This window comes from Coregonus lavaretus (assembly GCF_964263955.1).
Source record: "Coregonus lavaretus genome assembly, chromosome: 40".
NCBI lineage: Eukaryota > Metazoa > Chordata > Actinopteri > Salmoniformes > Salmonidae > Coregonus > Coregonus lavaretus.
Window position 1 is genome coordinate 3,889,147 of NC_140027.1, and position 12,004 is coordinate 3,901,150.

General features: G+C 44.4%; 1 pseudogene across 1 annotated transcript; it reads right to left on the minus strand.

Moving 5' to 3' along the window:
• Positions 1–343: 343 nt before the first annotated feature.
• On the minus strand, positions 344–11,621 carry LOC311113761 (ATP-dependent RNA helicase DDX39A-like; annotated as a pseudogene). The gene is made up of 8 exons (XR_014615939.1): positions 11,557–11,621; positions 10,411–10,619; positions 10,009–10,136; positions 9,248–9,693; positions 8,566–8,657; positions 6,853–7,145; positions 3,712–4,079; positions 344–2,460 (listed from the first exon to the last, which is right to left on the minus strand). The product of XR_014615939.1 is annotated as an ATP-dependent RNA helicase DDX39A-like (transcript).
• Between the last annotated feature and the right edge of the window lie 383 nt (positions 11,622–12,004).

The following is a 12,004-nucleotide window of genomic DNA, read 5'->3' on the forward strand; positions in this document are numbered from 1 at the left end:
CATTATGTGGAATGACAACTTCAACTCGATGTTTAGGGATGGCTGTGGGGACACCTGCACATCCAGCGAAGAGGATTTGTGGGACAGTGACTCCACCTGGTCACGTGGGCTTGGGGAGGAGGAGGGGGCAGAGCCTCTTGGGAGGTGGGCCGCTCAGTTGGAGAGGGGCAGCTCCCTGACCCTCCAGTCCTCCGGCTCCCTCTCCGATGACAACAAGGAGGCACTAGGTTAGTTATTATGTTGTTTATATCGTCTTTTGCCCCTCCCATTCCCCTTCTCTCTTTTCCCTTATTGTCATGAAGGGTATTTTCCTTTTCTCTCTCCTTTTTTTCTTCTTCTTTTTCTATAAAGTGTTTGGAGACATTTTGTTTGTGAAGTAACACTTTTAATCACGTGTGTCAAACTCATTCCACGGAGGGCCGGGTGTCTGCGGGTTTTCACTCCACACTTGATTGATGAATTAAGGTCACTATTTAGTAAGAAACTCCCCTCACCTGGTTGTCTAGGTCTTAATTGAAAGGAAAAAACAAAAACCTGCAGACACTCGGCCCTCCATGGAATGAGTTTGATACCCCTGCTTTAAATAAATGTTGATTTGACTAGGGGCCATCTGCCAGGTCCTGACCACCATGGTGGGAGACATCCTGAACAGGACCTGCAACGACGATTACAAGGCCAGGCTCATCATCCAGAAAAGGTACATTTATAACCTGTTTTACCCATATGACCAGTAATAACCAGTGTATTATCATTATAGTAAATGTACTGGATACTGTATAGTGCTATACATGGATGTGGCTTTGAATCAGTTCAGAGTATTAGTGTATTTTCTTAGGATTGGATTCCGGTGCCAGGGACAGGTTCCCTGACACTCCGTGTCCTTCTTCATCAGAGGAAGAAGAGGAGTTGGTCACGAGTGTCATGACTGTCTCATACCCTAAACCATCCACCTCAACCCAGGCAGCATGGACTCTGGACGTTTTTCTGCCCAGACCCTGCCAGGATGAAGAGAAGGTGGTCCCTAACCTCACGAAGGTCAAACCCTTCCTTGATGAAGAAGAGGTAGTCCCCAGCACCTCCATGAAGGACGACTCTGTGACGACCACCCATGCAGCACGGGCAGCTCCTTCCCAGACCCTGGAAGAAGAGGTGGGGGGAGCTGAGGTCTCTGAGGTGAGTGACAGCTCCCTGATGCCCACCAAGGCCAGGCAGGACCTCCTGGAGAAGATTCCCTCCCTACTACCGGGCGAGAGCCTTATTGAGGAGGACATCCTCCTTCGCAGCACTCCCTGTGCCACCGTCATGAGCCCACATACCCTGAAGTTTATCCTCCAGGGCATCATGCGCCGACTGGAGGCCTCAGAGTCCCCCCAGGCAAGGAGGGCCAATGACCCCTTCAGGCTGATGAAGAATCTCTTTCTGGAGGTCCAGCATGCCCTGAAGTATGCTGACATCTCTGTCCTCTTCGGCCTGGAGGAGAGCATCCAATTCAGGGGGAAGGATGCGGTGAAGGCCATCGTGAAGACTGCGGCTAAAAGGTTGTGTCTGCGTTCGGACTCCAACCGGGCTCAACTGCGTGCCGCACGCTCTGGTGGCAAGGGAGCCATCGGGTGCATGGCGGACACCATCGCACAAGTCATAGATGACTATTCCGAGGACTGGAGTTCCGACGGCCATTTTGGAGCCAGGAGGAGCCGTGCAAGTGGGAGGTCACGCTCCTTAACCTCAAGGAGTGACGTCACCCTCACCAAGGAGCTCCTGGCCCGGAGGGAAACCCTGGAAGATATGACCTAGAGGAGATGGCTGATGACAGCACTGGTTTGGAGAAGACCAGTGTAAGCTCAGCCATCTCTGAGAGGTCCCAGGTAATTAGCTACCCTTCTGAGAGCACCGAGGCCAGTAGCAGCGCCCTCTCCACAGACCTCGAGGACAGCACCTCCACACAGGTGAGACAGCCAAGAACCAGTAGATTGTTTAGTTAATTGGGCAGTTTGATTGTGAGGCATCGACTCATATCTGTTTCTCTCTCTACTAAGAAGAAAGAGAAGGAAGAGGCTATGAAGGAAGAAGTGAGGAAGTCAGGAGAGAGGAAGCGAGGAAATAACAAGGACCAGAAGAAGAACAAGGTGGCTCCTCTTGGCAATGATAGTAAGTCCTCATTTCTGTCAGTCAACATGTGCATCTGTCTTCAGCACACTATTGGAATGTAAGGACGGGAGACTATGATGAAGTTATCAGGGTCTTATTCATTAGCCACTAACTGGAAGACAGACTAAAACAGGGAGGAACTTCCTTGAACTTGCCAATAACAAATGCCTGTGTGCCCTAATGAAGACGACCCTGATTTCATGCCCTGTTCTCTGTCACCTGTTCAGGTACCGTGGCTGCAGATGAGCCGAAGAAAAAACAGGCTCTCCTCCCGTGGATCACAGCCGCCCTGGCAAAACTATTTTGCTTCCCCTGCAAAAAAAGATGCAAAAAGTAACTGTGCAGAAGACGAGTTTGGGAAACCCGTTTAAGTCAATCAAAAAAATGTTTTACAGACCCACCTGCATGCTATAGATTCTTAAGGTCAATTTGCTGTCTACTGTATCATTGTTATGAGTATATTCACTGTGCCAGTCATATCCCAGTATAGGATTTTTCTTTTGTTTGCCTGTTAGTGGGCAAATTTAGTGGGCGCTCATGGTGGGTGTCTTTTAGCAGTGGTGTATAGTACTTAAGTAAAAATACTTGAAAGTACTACTTAAGTAGTTTTTTGGGGTATCTGTACTTTACTTTACTATTTATATTTTTGACTACTTTTACTTTACTACATTCCTAAAGAAAATGATGTACCTTTTACTCCATACATTTCCCCTGACACCCACAAGTACTCATTACATTTTCAATGCTTAGCAGGACAGGAAAATGGTGTAATTCACACACTTATCAAGAGAACATCCCTGGTCATCCCTACTGCCTCTGATCTGGCAGACTCACTAAACACATGCTAAGTTTGTAAATTATGTCTGAGTGTTGGAGCCTGCCCCTGGCTATCTGTAAATAAATAAAAAACAAGAAAATGGTGCAGTCTGGTTAGCTTAATATAAGGAATTTGAAATGATTTATACTTTTACTTTTGATACTTAAGCACATTTTAGCAATTACATTTACTTGTGATAAAGTATATTTTAAACCAAATACTTTTACTCAAGTAGGATTTTACTGGGTGACTTTCACTTTTACTTGAGTCATTTTTTATTAAGGTATCTTTACTTTTAATCAAGTATGACAATTGGGTACTTTTTCCACCACTGTCTTTTAGGTCCCAGTTGTTGTTGCTAGTCAACTTTCAGTGGACAACCCCATGAGTGTCTTTCAGAACCCCTCCTAAAACCCCACCTGTTTTGTTTTATTTATTGTCAGTGACTTTGTTAGTTCCCCCTTCTGTTTGAGCGAAAAAAAATGTTGGTTGTCTTGATGGGGAATGTAACAGTGAGCTTGATATGTTTTTTAGTAGATCATTAAACCAGTGTGATGACCATTGCATACCATACAATGCCCATATTGTGCCATCTTAAAATATGGGTAAAAATATTTGGTTATTCTATATTACAGTGAAACTTGAGCTAACATAAATCAATTTTAACACCGTAAAAATGGATGGTAAACATTTTGTCACGTGTGACACTAGTACATCAATAATACAGAGTGATTAACATAGCACACCATTGCTTCCTTGTGATCTTGGTGGAGAAGTTGAAGAAGATGAGAGGAGATGAGGATGAACACCATTGAAGCCAACAAACAGAAGAGGAGCAGAAGAGACTCCAACCTGACTGCTGAAAGAGGAGAGGACACATACACCAGTTCTCTGTAGCCTCTTACATGGTGATTGTTTCAATACTTGCCCCCTGGAACTGTCATTAAGATGAACCTCTCGTCTCTCTATTTCCCTTACAGGTTTCCTAGGGGAATTATGAGGCGCAAACAAAAGAGAGAGTCATCAGGCAGATGACAGGAGAAAAGAGAGGGAGGGGATGAGGTGTTGCCCAGCGACTGAAGACACGCCCGAACCAGCCCCTTGCACTCCTGATCTGAGGACACACATACACGTTAGTTATTTCATTATTTTCTGGTTTGCATAGTGTAGTAGAGTTCTTAAGCTATCTAGAATAGTATCATGTTGGGGGTTAAGACAATGAGATGATTCTATAAGGTTTTCCGGAAAGCAAATATTCAGAAAGTGTCCCACTTTGCCAATCCTCACCCTACTTAAAAGGAAAACATATCCTTCACATATTCAGTCAGTTTATCTACTGTCTACTCTTTATTATTCATCTTGTGGATGTAAATTCTGGTGTTATACGTAGACTAATAGGTGATCATTTGGAAAGGCGGAATTATACTTTACAAAAAATATACTACGCAACATGCAACAATTTCAAAGATTTTACTGAGTTACAGTTCATAAGTAAATCAGTCAATTGAAATGAATTCATTAGGCCATAATCTATTGATTTCATATGACTGGGAATACAGATATGCATCTGTTGGTCAGAGATACCTTTAAAAAAAAGTGTGGATCAGAAAACCAGTCAATATCTGGTGACCACCATTTGCCCCATGCAGCGCAACACATTTCCTTCGTATAGAGTAGATTAGGCTTTTGATTGTGGACTGTCAATGTTGTCCCACACCTCTTCAATGGCTGGTGCTGTATATTGGCGGGAACTGGAATCCGCTGTCGTACACGTCGATCCAGAGCATCCCTAACATGCTCAACGGGTGACATGTCTGGTGAGTATGCAGGCCAAGGAAGAACTGGGACATTTTCAGCTTCCAGGAATTATGTACAGATCCTTGCAAAAACCTTTGAATGTGGGTAACTGGCTTCCAAGGTGTTCTAACACTTTTTACCGGTTGTGTGTATACAGTGGGGAGAACAAGTATTTGATAACCTGCAAAATCTGCAGTTTTTCCTACTTACAAAGCATGTAGAGGTCTGTTATTTTTTATCATACGTACACTTAAACTGTGAGAGACGGAATCTAAAACAAAAATCCAGAAAATCACATTGTATGGTTTTTAAGTAATTAATTTGCATTTTATTGCATGACATAAGTATTTGATACATCAGAAAAGCAGAACGTAATATTTGGTACAGAAACCTGTGTTTGCAATTACAGAGATCATATGTTTCCTGTAGGTCTTGACCAGGTTTGCACACACTGCAGCAGGGATTTTGGCCCACTACTCCATACAGACCTTCTCCAGATCCTTCAGTTTTCGGGGCTGTCGCTGGGCAATACGGACTTTCAGCTCCCTCCAAAGATTTTCTATTGGGTTCAGGTCTGGAGACTGGCTAGGCCACTCCAGGACCTTGAGATGCTTCTTACGGAACCACTCCTTAGTTGCCCTGGCTGTGTGTTTCGGGTCGTTGTCATGCTGGAAGACCCAGCCACGACCCATCTGCAATGCTCTTACTGAGGGAAGGAGGTTTTCACTCAAAATCTCACGATACATGGCCCCATTCATTCTTTCCTTTACACGGATCAGTCGTCCTGGTCCCTTTGCAGAAAAACAGCCCCAAAGCATGATGTTTCCACCCCCATGCTTCACAGTAGGTATGGTGTTCTTTGGATGCAACTCAGCATTCTTTGTCCTCCAAACACAACGAGTTGAGTTTTTACCAAAAAGTTCTACTTTGGTTTCATCTGACCATATGACATTCTCCCAATCTTCTTCTGGATCATCCAAATGCACTCTAGCAAACTTCAGACGGGCCTGGACATGTACTGGCTTAAGCAGGGGGACACGTCTGGCACTGCAGGATTTGAGTCCCTGGCGGCGTAGTGTGTTACTGATGGTAGGCTTTGTTACTTTTGTCCCAGCTCTCTGCAGGTCATTCACTAGGTCCCCCCGTGTGGTTCTGGGATTTTTGCTCACCGTTCTTGTGATCATTTTGACCCCACGGGGTGAGATCTTGCGTGGAGCCCCAGATCGATGGAGATTATCAGTGGTCTTGTATGTCTTCCATTTCCTAATAATTGCTCCCACAGTTGATTTCTTCAAACCAAGCTGCTTACCTATTGCAGATTCAGTCTTCCCAGCCTGGTGCAGGTCTACAATTTTGTTTCTGGTGTCCTTTGACAGCTCTTTGGTCTTGGCCATAGTGGAGTTTGGAATGTGACTGTTTGAGGTTGTGGACAGGTGTCTTTTATACTGATAACAAGTTCAAACAGGTGCCATTAATACAGGTAACGAGTGGAGGACAGAGGAGCCTCTTAAAGAAGAAGTTACAGGTTTGTAGGTGACCAAATACTTATTTTCCACCATAATCTGCAAATAAATGCATTAAAAATCCTACAATGTGATGTTCTGGAGAAAAAAAATCTCAATTTGTCTGTCATAGTTGACGTGTACCTATAATGAAAATTACAGGCCTCTCATCTTTTTAAGTGGGAGAACTTGCACAATTGGTGGCTGACTAAATACTTTTTTCCCCCACTGTAGCTATACAGACCACATACTCCCATGACTACGTAATAATCAAATGCTCTAAAGTGACTCAACATTTCCTTTGAAGGTACAATTGCAAGCAGCACTGGCATTGCAAGCAGCACTGTATTAATGAAGGATCTTCCAAAACCCAAAGGAATAAATGAGAAGTGAAAACGTGGCTGTCTGAAATGGCATCCAATTTCCTATATAGTGCGCTACTTCTGATCAGAGCCTATGTGGCTCTGGTAAAAGGTAGTGCCCTATATAGGGCATAGGGTGACATTTCGGACAAAAACCATGAAAAAGAACTGCGGCAGCACATGAAATCCAAATCAGTGCTAGACTAGTTTGTTGGATATAGCTTACTGTAGATGGAAATGTCAATCTCTTCTGGGAGCTCTGCCTCGTTGACCTCGAAGCGGTCCTGCACATCGTTCAGGGTCTTGGCGTCGGTCTCGTCGGACACAAAGGTCACGGCCAGACCTTTCGTCCCGAACCTGCCGGCACGTGCCACTCTGTGCAGGTAGGTGTCGGAATCCTCGGGCATGTAATAGTTGAAGACAATGTTGACGCGCTCAATGTCCATCCCTCGGCCAAACAGGTTGGTGGCCACCAGGATCCGCCTCTGGAAGTCCTTGAACTGCTGGTACCGGGAAAGCCTGGGTGAGGAAGGGGGGCATTCATAGATTTAGAATGAGTAGAACAGGCATAATGCTTCCTGCTTCACTCCTGTGGGTACACAAACTGACCAACAAACATGTCTGAGTTAAAGTTATTGTTCAGTCCCTCCGGATAACAGCTTCTGCTATTATAGAAAACGTGCACGTAAATGGAAGATTCTCAATTTGATTGCTCATCTCAGTCCTCTCGCCTCCGTTTGAAAAAAGGTCAAAAGTAACCGAGGGGAGGAAATGTGGAAACAAATGCGTTTGCATGAAATGAGACTCCATCATTTGCACGTCATCATGCAAATAATGTTTACAGGGGTGGAATGGCATAAAATAAACGTTTTGGTTCACCAGCCACTGTGGCAGGTAGATTTAAAAATCTACCAGCCACACCCCCCGCTAAAATGACACCAACAAAATAATGGATGAGCATGCTTTGTAATGTTTCTAAAAAACAATAAATGTATTACAAGTAAGAAGTAATGTGGTATATTGAGTCTGACTAGCAATAGAAGAGTTGTCTGTTCCCTAGCAGTTGAAACTCAAACATAGAAAAACAACCTAGCTTGTGAACAAAACAATGTAAATAGCCAAGAAACCCAAGGACAAAGTCTCACTTCAGTAGACTTCAGTTTCAAGTAAATTAGACCAGCCAGGCTGTGTTGCAGTGCGAGGTGGAATAGGCTATGTAGAATTCGTAGTTCTTTGACTTAATTTACCAGCTATGAAACAAAATGGCAGAAATACTTTGAAAACAGCTACTGCAGCATTTATTTTACTATAAAATGTGATCATACTTTTAATTCACAAATGCGAGTGAAATGCTCACACTGTGGAGCCCTGACCACCTGCCAACGAGGCTGGTGAAAGACATCTTACCCGCCAATGCCAAATCTACCCGCATTTGGCAGGTGTTAATTTTAGGCCCTGGGTGGAATCCCAAATTAAACGTGTAAAGTAGTAAGACATTTAGTTAGTTGTGCTAGACATTTTATAGATAAAACAATAAGTAGCATATCGTTTTTAAATATGTGCATGCTTTTCTCTGTCGAGTAAACAGCTGATTCAAAGGGGGAGTGGCAAATCTCAAAACTCTTCCGCAAAGGACACTTGTGCTTCCTCACGCCTCTGTTTGCCTACTAACTAATTGACACACTACTCGACCGGTTATCGGTTTACGGATGAGAGAGGAGTCGAGGAGAGGACATTCTTTTGCCCAAATCCGAATTTCCCAATGAAAGCAGAGACCCAATCCCAAATCGACCACTAAACCCTATGCACTTGTTGAAAAGTGAGAGGATTTGAAGTGTACGCAGTATTTGATAGGGTAGGGGGATGTTTCACAATACTGCTTACACCAATCAAAGTCTCTCAGATTTCAACAAGTGCATTCCCCTCCGTCAGAACCCACCTCTCCTCCTGGGCCATGCCCCTGTGGATGTGCTCCACCAGCAGCTGAGACAGAGCCACACAGCGCTGCACTGACTTCACAAAGATCACCACCTACATACAGGGGGAAGAGAACGGTTCTGTCTACCCTGTGGACTGTTGAAAAACAAATTATAGTCCCACTAAGCCCAAACCAGATTGGATGGCGTATCGCTGCAGAATGCTGTGGTAGCCTTGCTGGTTAAGTGTGCCCTGAATTCTAAATAAATCACAGACAGTGTCAACAGCAAAGCATCCCCACACCATAACACCTCCTCCATGCTTTACGATGGGAACTACACATGGAGATCATCTGTTCACCCACACCGCTTCTCACAAAGACACGGCAGTTGGAACCAAAAATATACCATTTGGACTCCAGACCAAAGGACACATTTCCACCGGTCTAATGTCCATTGCTCATGTTTCTTGGCCCAAGCAGGTCTCTTCTTAGTAGTGGTTTCTTTCCAGCAATTCGACCATGAAGGCCCGATTCACGCAGTCTCCTCTGAACAGTTGATGTTGAGATGTGTCTGTTACTTGAACTCTGTGAAGGGTGCTATTTGAAGAATCTCAAATATATTTTGATTTGTTTAACACTTTTTGGGTTACTACATGATTCCATGTGTTATTTCATAGTTTTGATGTCTTTACTATTATTCTACAATGTAGAAACTAGTAAAAAATAAAGAAAAAGGTGTCCAAACTTTTGACTGGTAGTGTACATTGAAACATGTTTTCAATTGACCGTTCATCTTTGACGTTTCAACGTACTCCTTGCTCCCGTCACTCACATTCTCACACATCTGGCACCATCCCCCCTGTCCTACTCACCCAGCTGCTCCAGCATCTTGTCACACTCGTCCAGGACAAAGTGCTTGACGTTCTTCAGGTTGAGAGTCTTGTTGCGGATGAGGGCCAGGATGCGGCCGGGCGTTCCGACCACGATGTGGGGGCAGTTCTTCTTCAGCACGTCCTCGTCCTTCTTGATGGACAGGCCCCCAAAGAACACGGCCGCCTTGACGGTGGGCATGTACTTGGAAAAGCGCTCGTACTCTTTGCTGATCTGGAAGGCCAGCTCTCGTGTGTGGCACATCACCAGCACAGACACCTGGTAGACAGAGAGAGAGGTAGGGGAGGATGTTTAATACAGAGCTCTCTGGACATCAGAGAAACAAAAGGCACACATACAAGATTATCCAATAGAAAAGCGCTGTGTAAACAGTGGAATTAAAAGGAGAACAAATTCAGACTGCAATAGTAAACACTTTCTTATGCAAGTCTCCCTCCACGCCCCTTGTCTCTAAGGGGTGGTTTCCCGGATACAGATTAAGCCTATTCCTCAACTAAAAAGCACTCAATGGATTCTCCATTGAAATGGCTGCTTCCACAATGTAGAGGTGAATTTCATTTTCCAACCACTCACCTGCCCGTCCACGGGCTCAATCTGCTGCAGGGTGGCCAGTACAAACACAGCTGTCTTGCCCATACCAGACTTGGCCTGGCACAGGATGTCCATGCCCAGGATGGCCTGTGGGATGCACTCGTGTTGGACTGAAAGACAGAAACACAAGTCAGAAGTATGATGTGATGCTTGAAGGGGCATACATGTATAACTCATAGTCCGAGTCCCAAATGACACCCTATATAGTCGATTACTTTCGACCAGGGTCCATATATAGCGCACTACTTTTGACCAAAGCCCCATGGGCCATGGTCAAAAGTATTACACTAAAATCGGGAATAGGGTGCCATTTGAGACACACATAGAACAAACTAAGTCAGAGACGGTCCTTGGTTGAAGGTGGGCAGTGCCTGTGAGACTCACCTTCAGAGGGATGTTCAAAGCCACAGTCAACAATGGCGCGGAGCAGCTCTGGTTTGAGCAGGAAGTCTCGGAAGCCGGAGCTGTGGATGGAAACGTAAGAGCCCTTTACCTCCTTCTTGCCCACTGGTGTGGCAGTCTCTGGGGCAACCTGTGGCTCCTCATCCTCTTCATAGTCCAACAGCTCGTTGTCAACGTCGTTCTCTGCCATGCTACAGAAGGAGTAGTTGTGTTAGTTGAAACTAGGAAAGACTGGAGACTAGTGGGGTGGGGGGGGGGGCTGTATCAACAATACAGTATATTCAGAAGGTAAATTGAAATGCCAATTCAATAATCTATATAAAATTCCTCACCATCTATCAATCAAAGCTTGATGATGATTTCATTATTTGAAATCAGCTGTATAGTGCTACGGCAAAAACCAAAACGTGCACCCCTTGGGGTCCCTAGGTTCGAGTTTGGGAAACGCTGGTCTAACATGTATTCCTACATAGCATTGGCTAGCTGCTAATAACGCTAGTAGCAGGCCGCACTCACAGCACCGCTTGTCACCGCCAAAGTTGGATAGTATGCAAAATGGGAAGCGAATACATTTTGCACATAATCATAACAATTTACCTAGCTAGAAACAAGGATTGGACCAGCGACCACCCTGTAACGTTAGTTAGCCAGTTGCCCGATTCAATCAAGTTGAACAGGGAGTCATGCCTCACTCTCCGCACAAACAATGGCAGCCGTCTCCTCTCATTCAAACTTTGTGGCAGCAAAGTGCTATAAGGTCCATAATAGGTTCAAAATGCAAGGTGCATATTCAGAAATAACGTTGGCTCAAATTAATAACGAGTAAGACATTTCTAGGGTCTAACTTCACCTAATGTAATTCTCGGAACCAACCTGCGACACACTGCTAGCATAAGTTAACTGCTAACTGACATGACCGTGCTAGTACTAGCTCGACGCAATGCTAAATGTGTTAGCTAGCCAGATCGCACAAGGTTTTAGCAAAGATTACAACACAAATATACTCGAACATGGCTGCTATTTATGGGCGTTATGGAAAGAGAAATAGATGTTTCAACTTTACAATCCATGCAGATATTGAAAATTACTCAATACAGTGCATTTGTTATGCAATTAAAATACACTTACTTTTCGGTGTTAATTCAAATCGGCTTCGAGTATCACTGCTAGCTACGTTCACAGGGGCAGTCCTCAAGTACTTTCGTCCGGAAGCGCTGGGTTACTGTATTCGTAGCCACTATTGGTACATTTTTAAGACAATCTCCCCAAACCGGTCTGAAAACTAACCATGATTGGCCTATTCAAATAACGATCTTGAAAATGCCAGCAAAAATGGCGGGATTTCACCAGCTCCCCTAAACTTAATTGTGGGCATCATCTCTCGTTTGACAACACTGGCATGAAAAAAGTACACTGTGATAGCCTTATTCAGCAATAATGTAAATTATAGCTACGTATGACTAGGTTTCAACTTCCAGAAATGATGTCTGAATTTAGATTAGATTAGTTTATTAGTCACATACATAGGGTCGCAGATGTAATTGCAGGTTACAGTGAAATTCTTAAGCTCTGAACT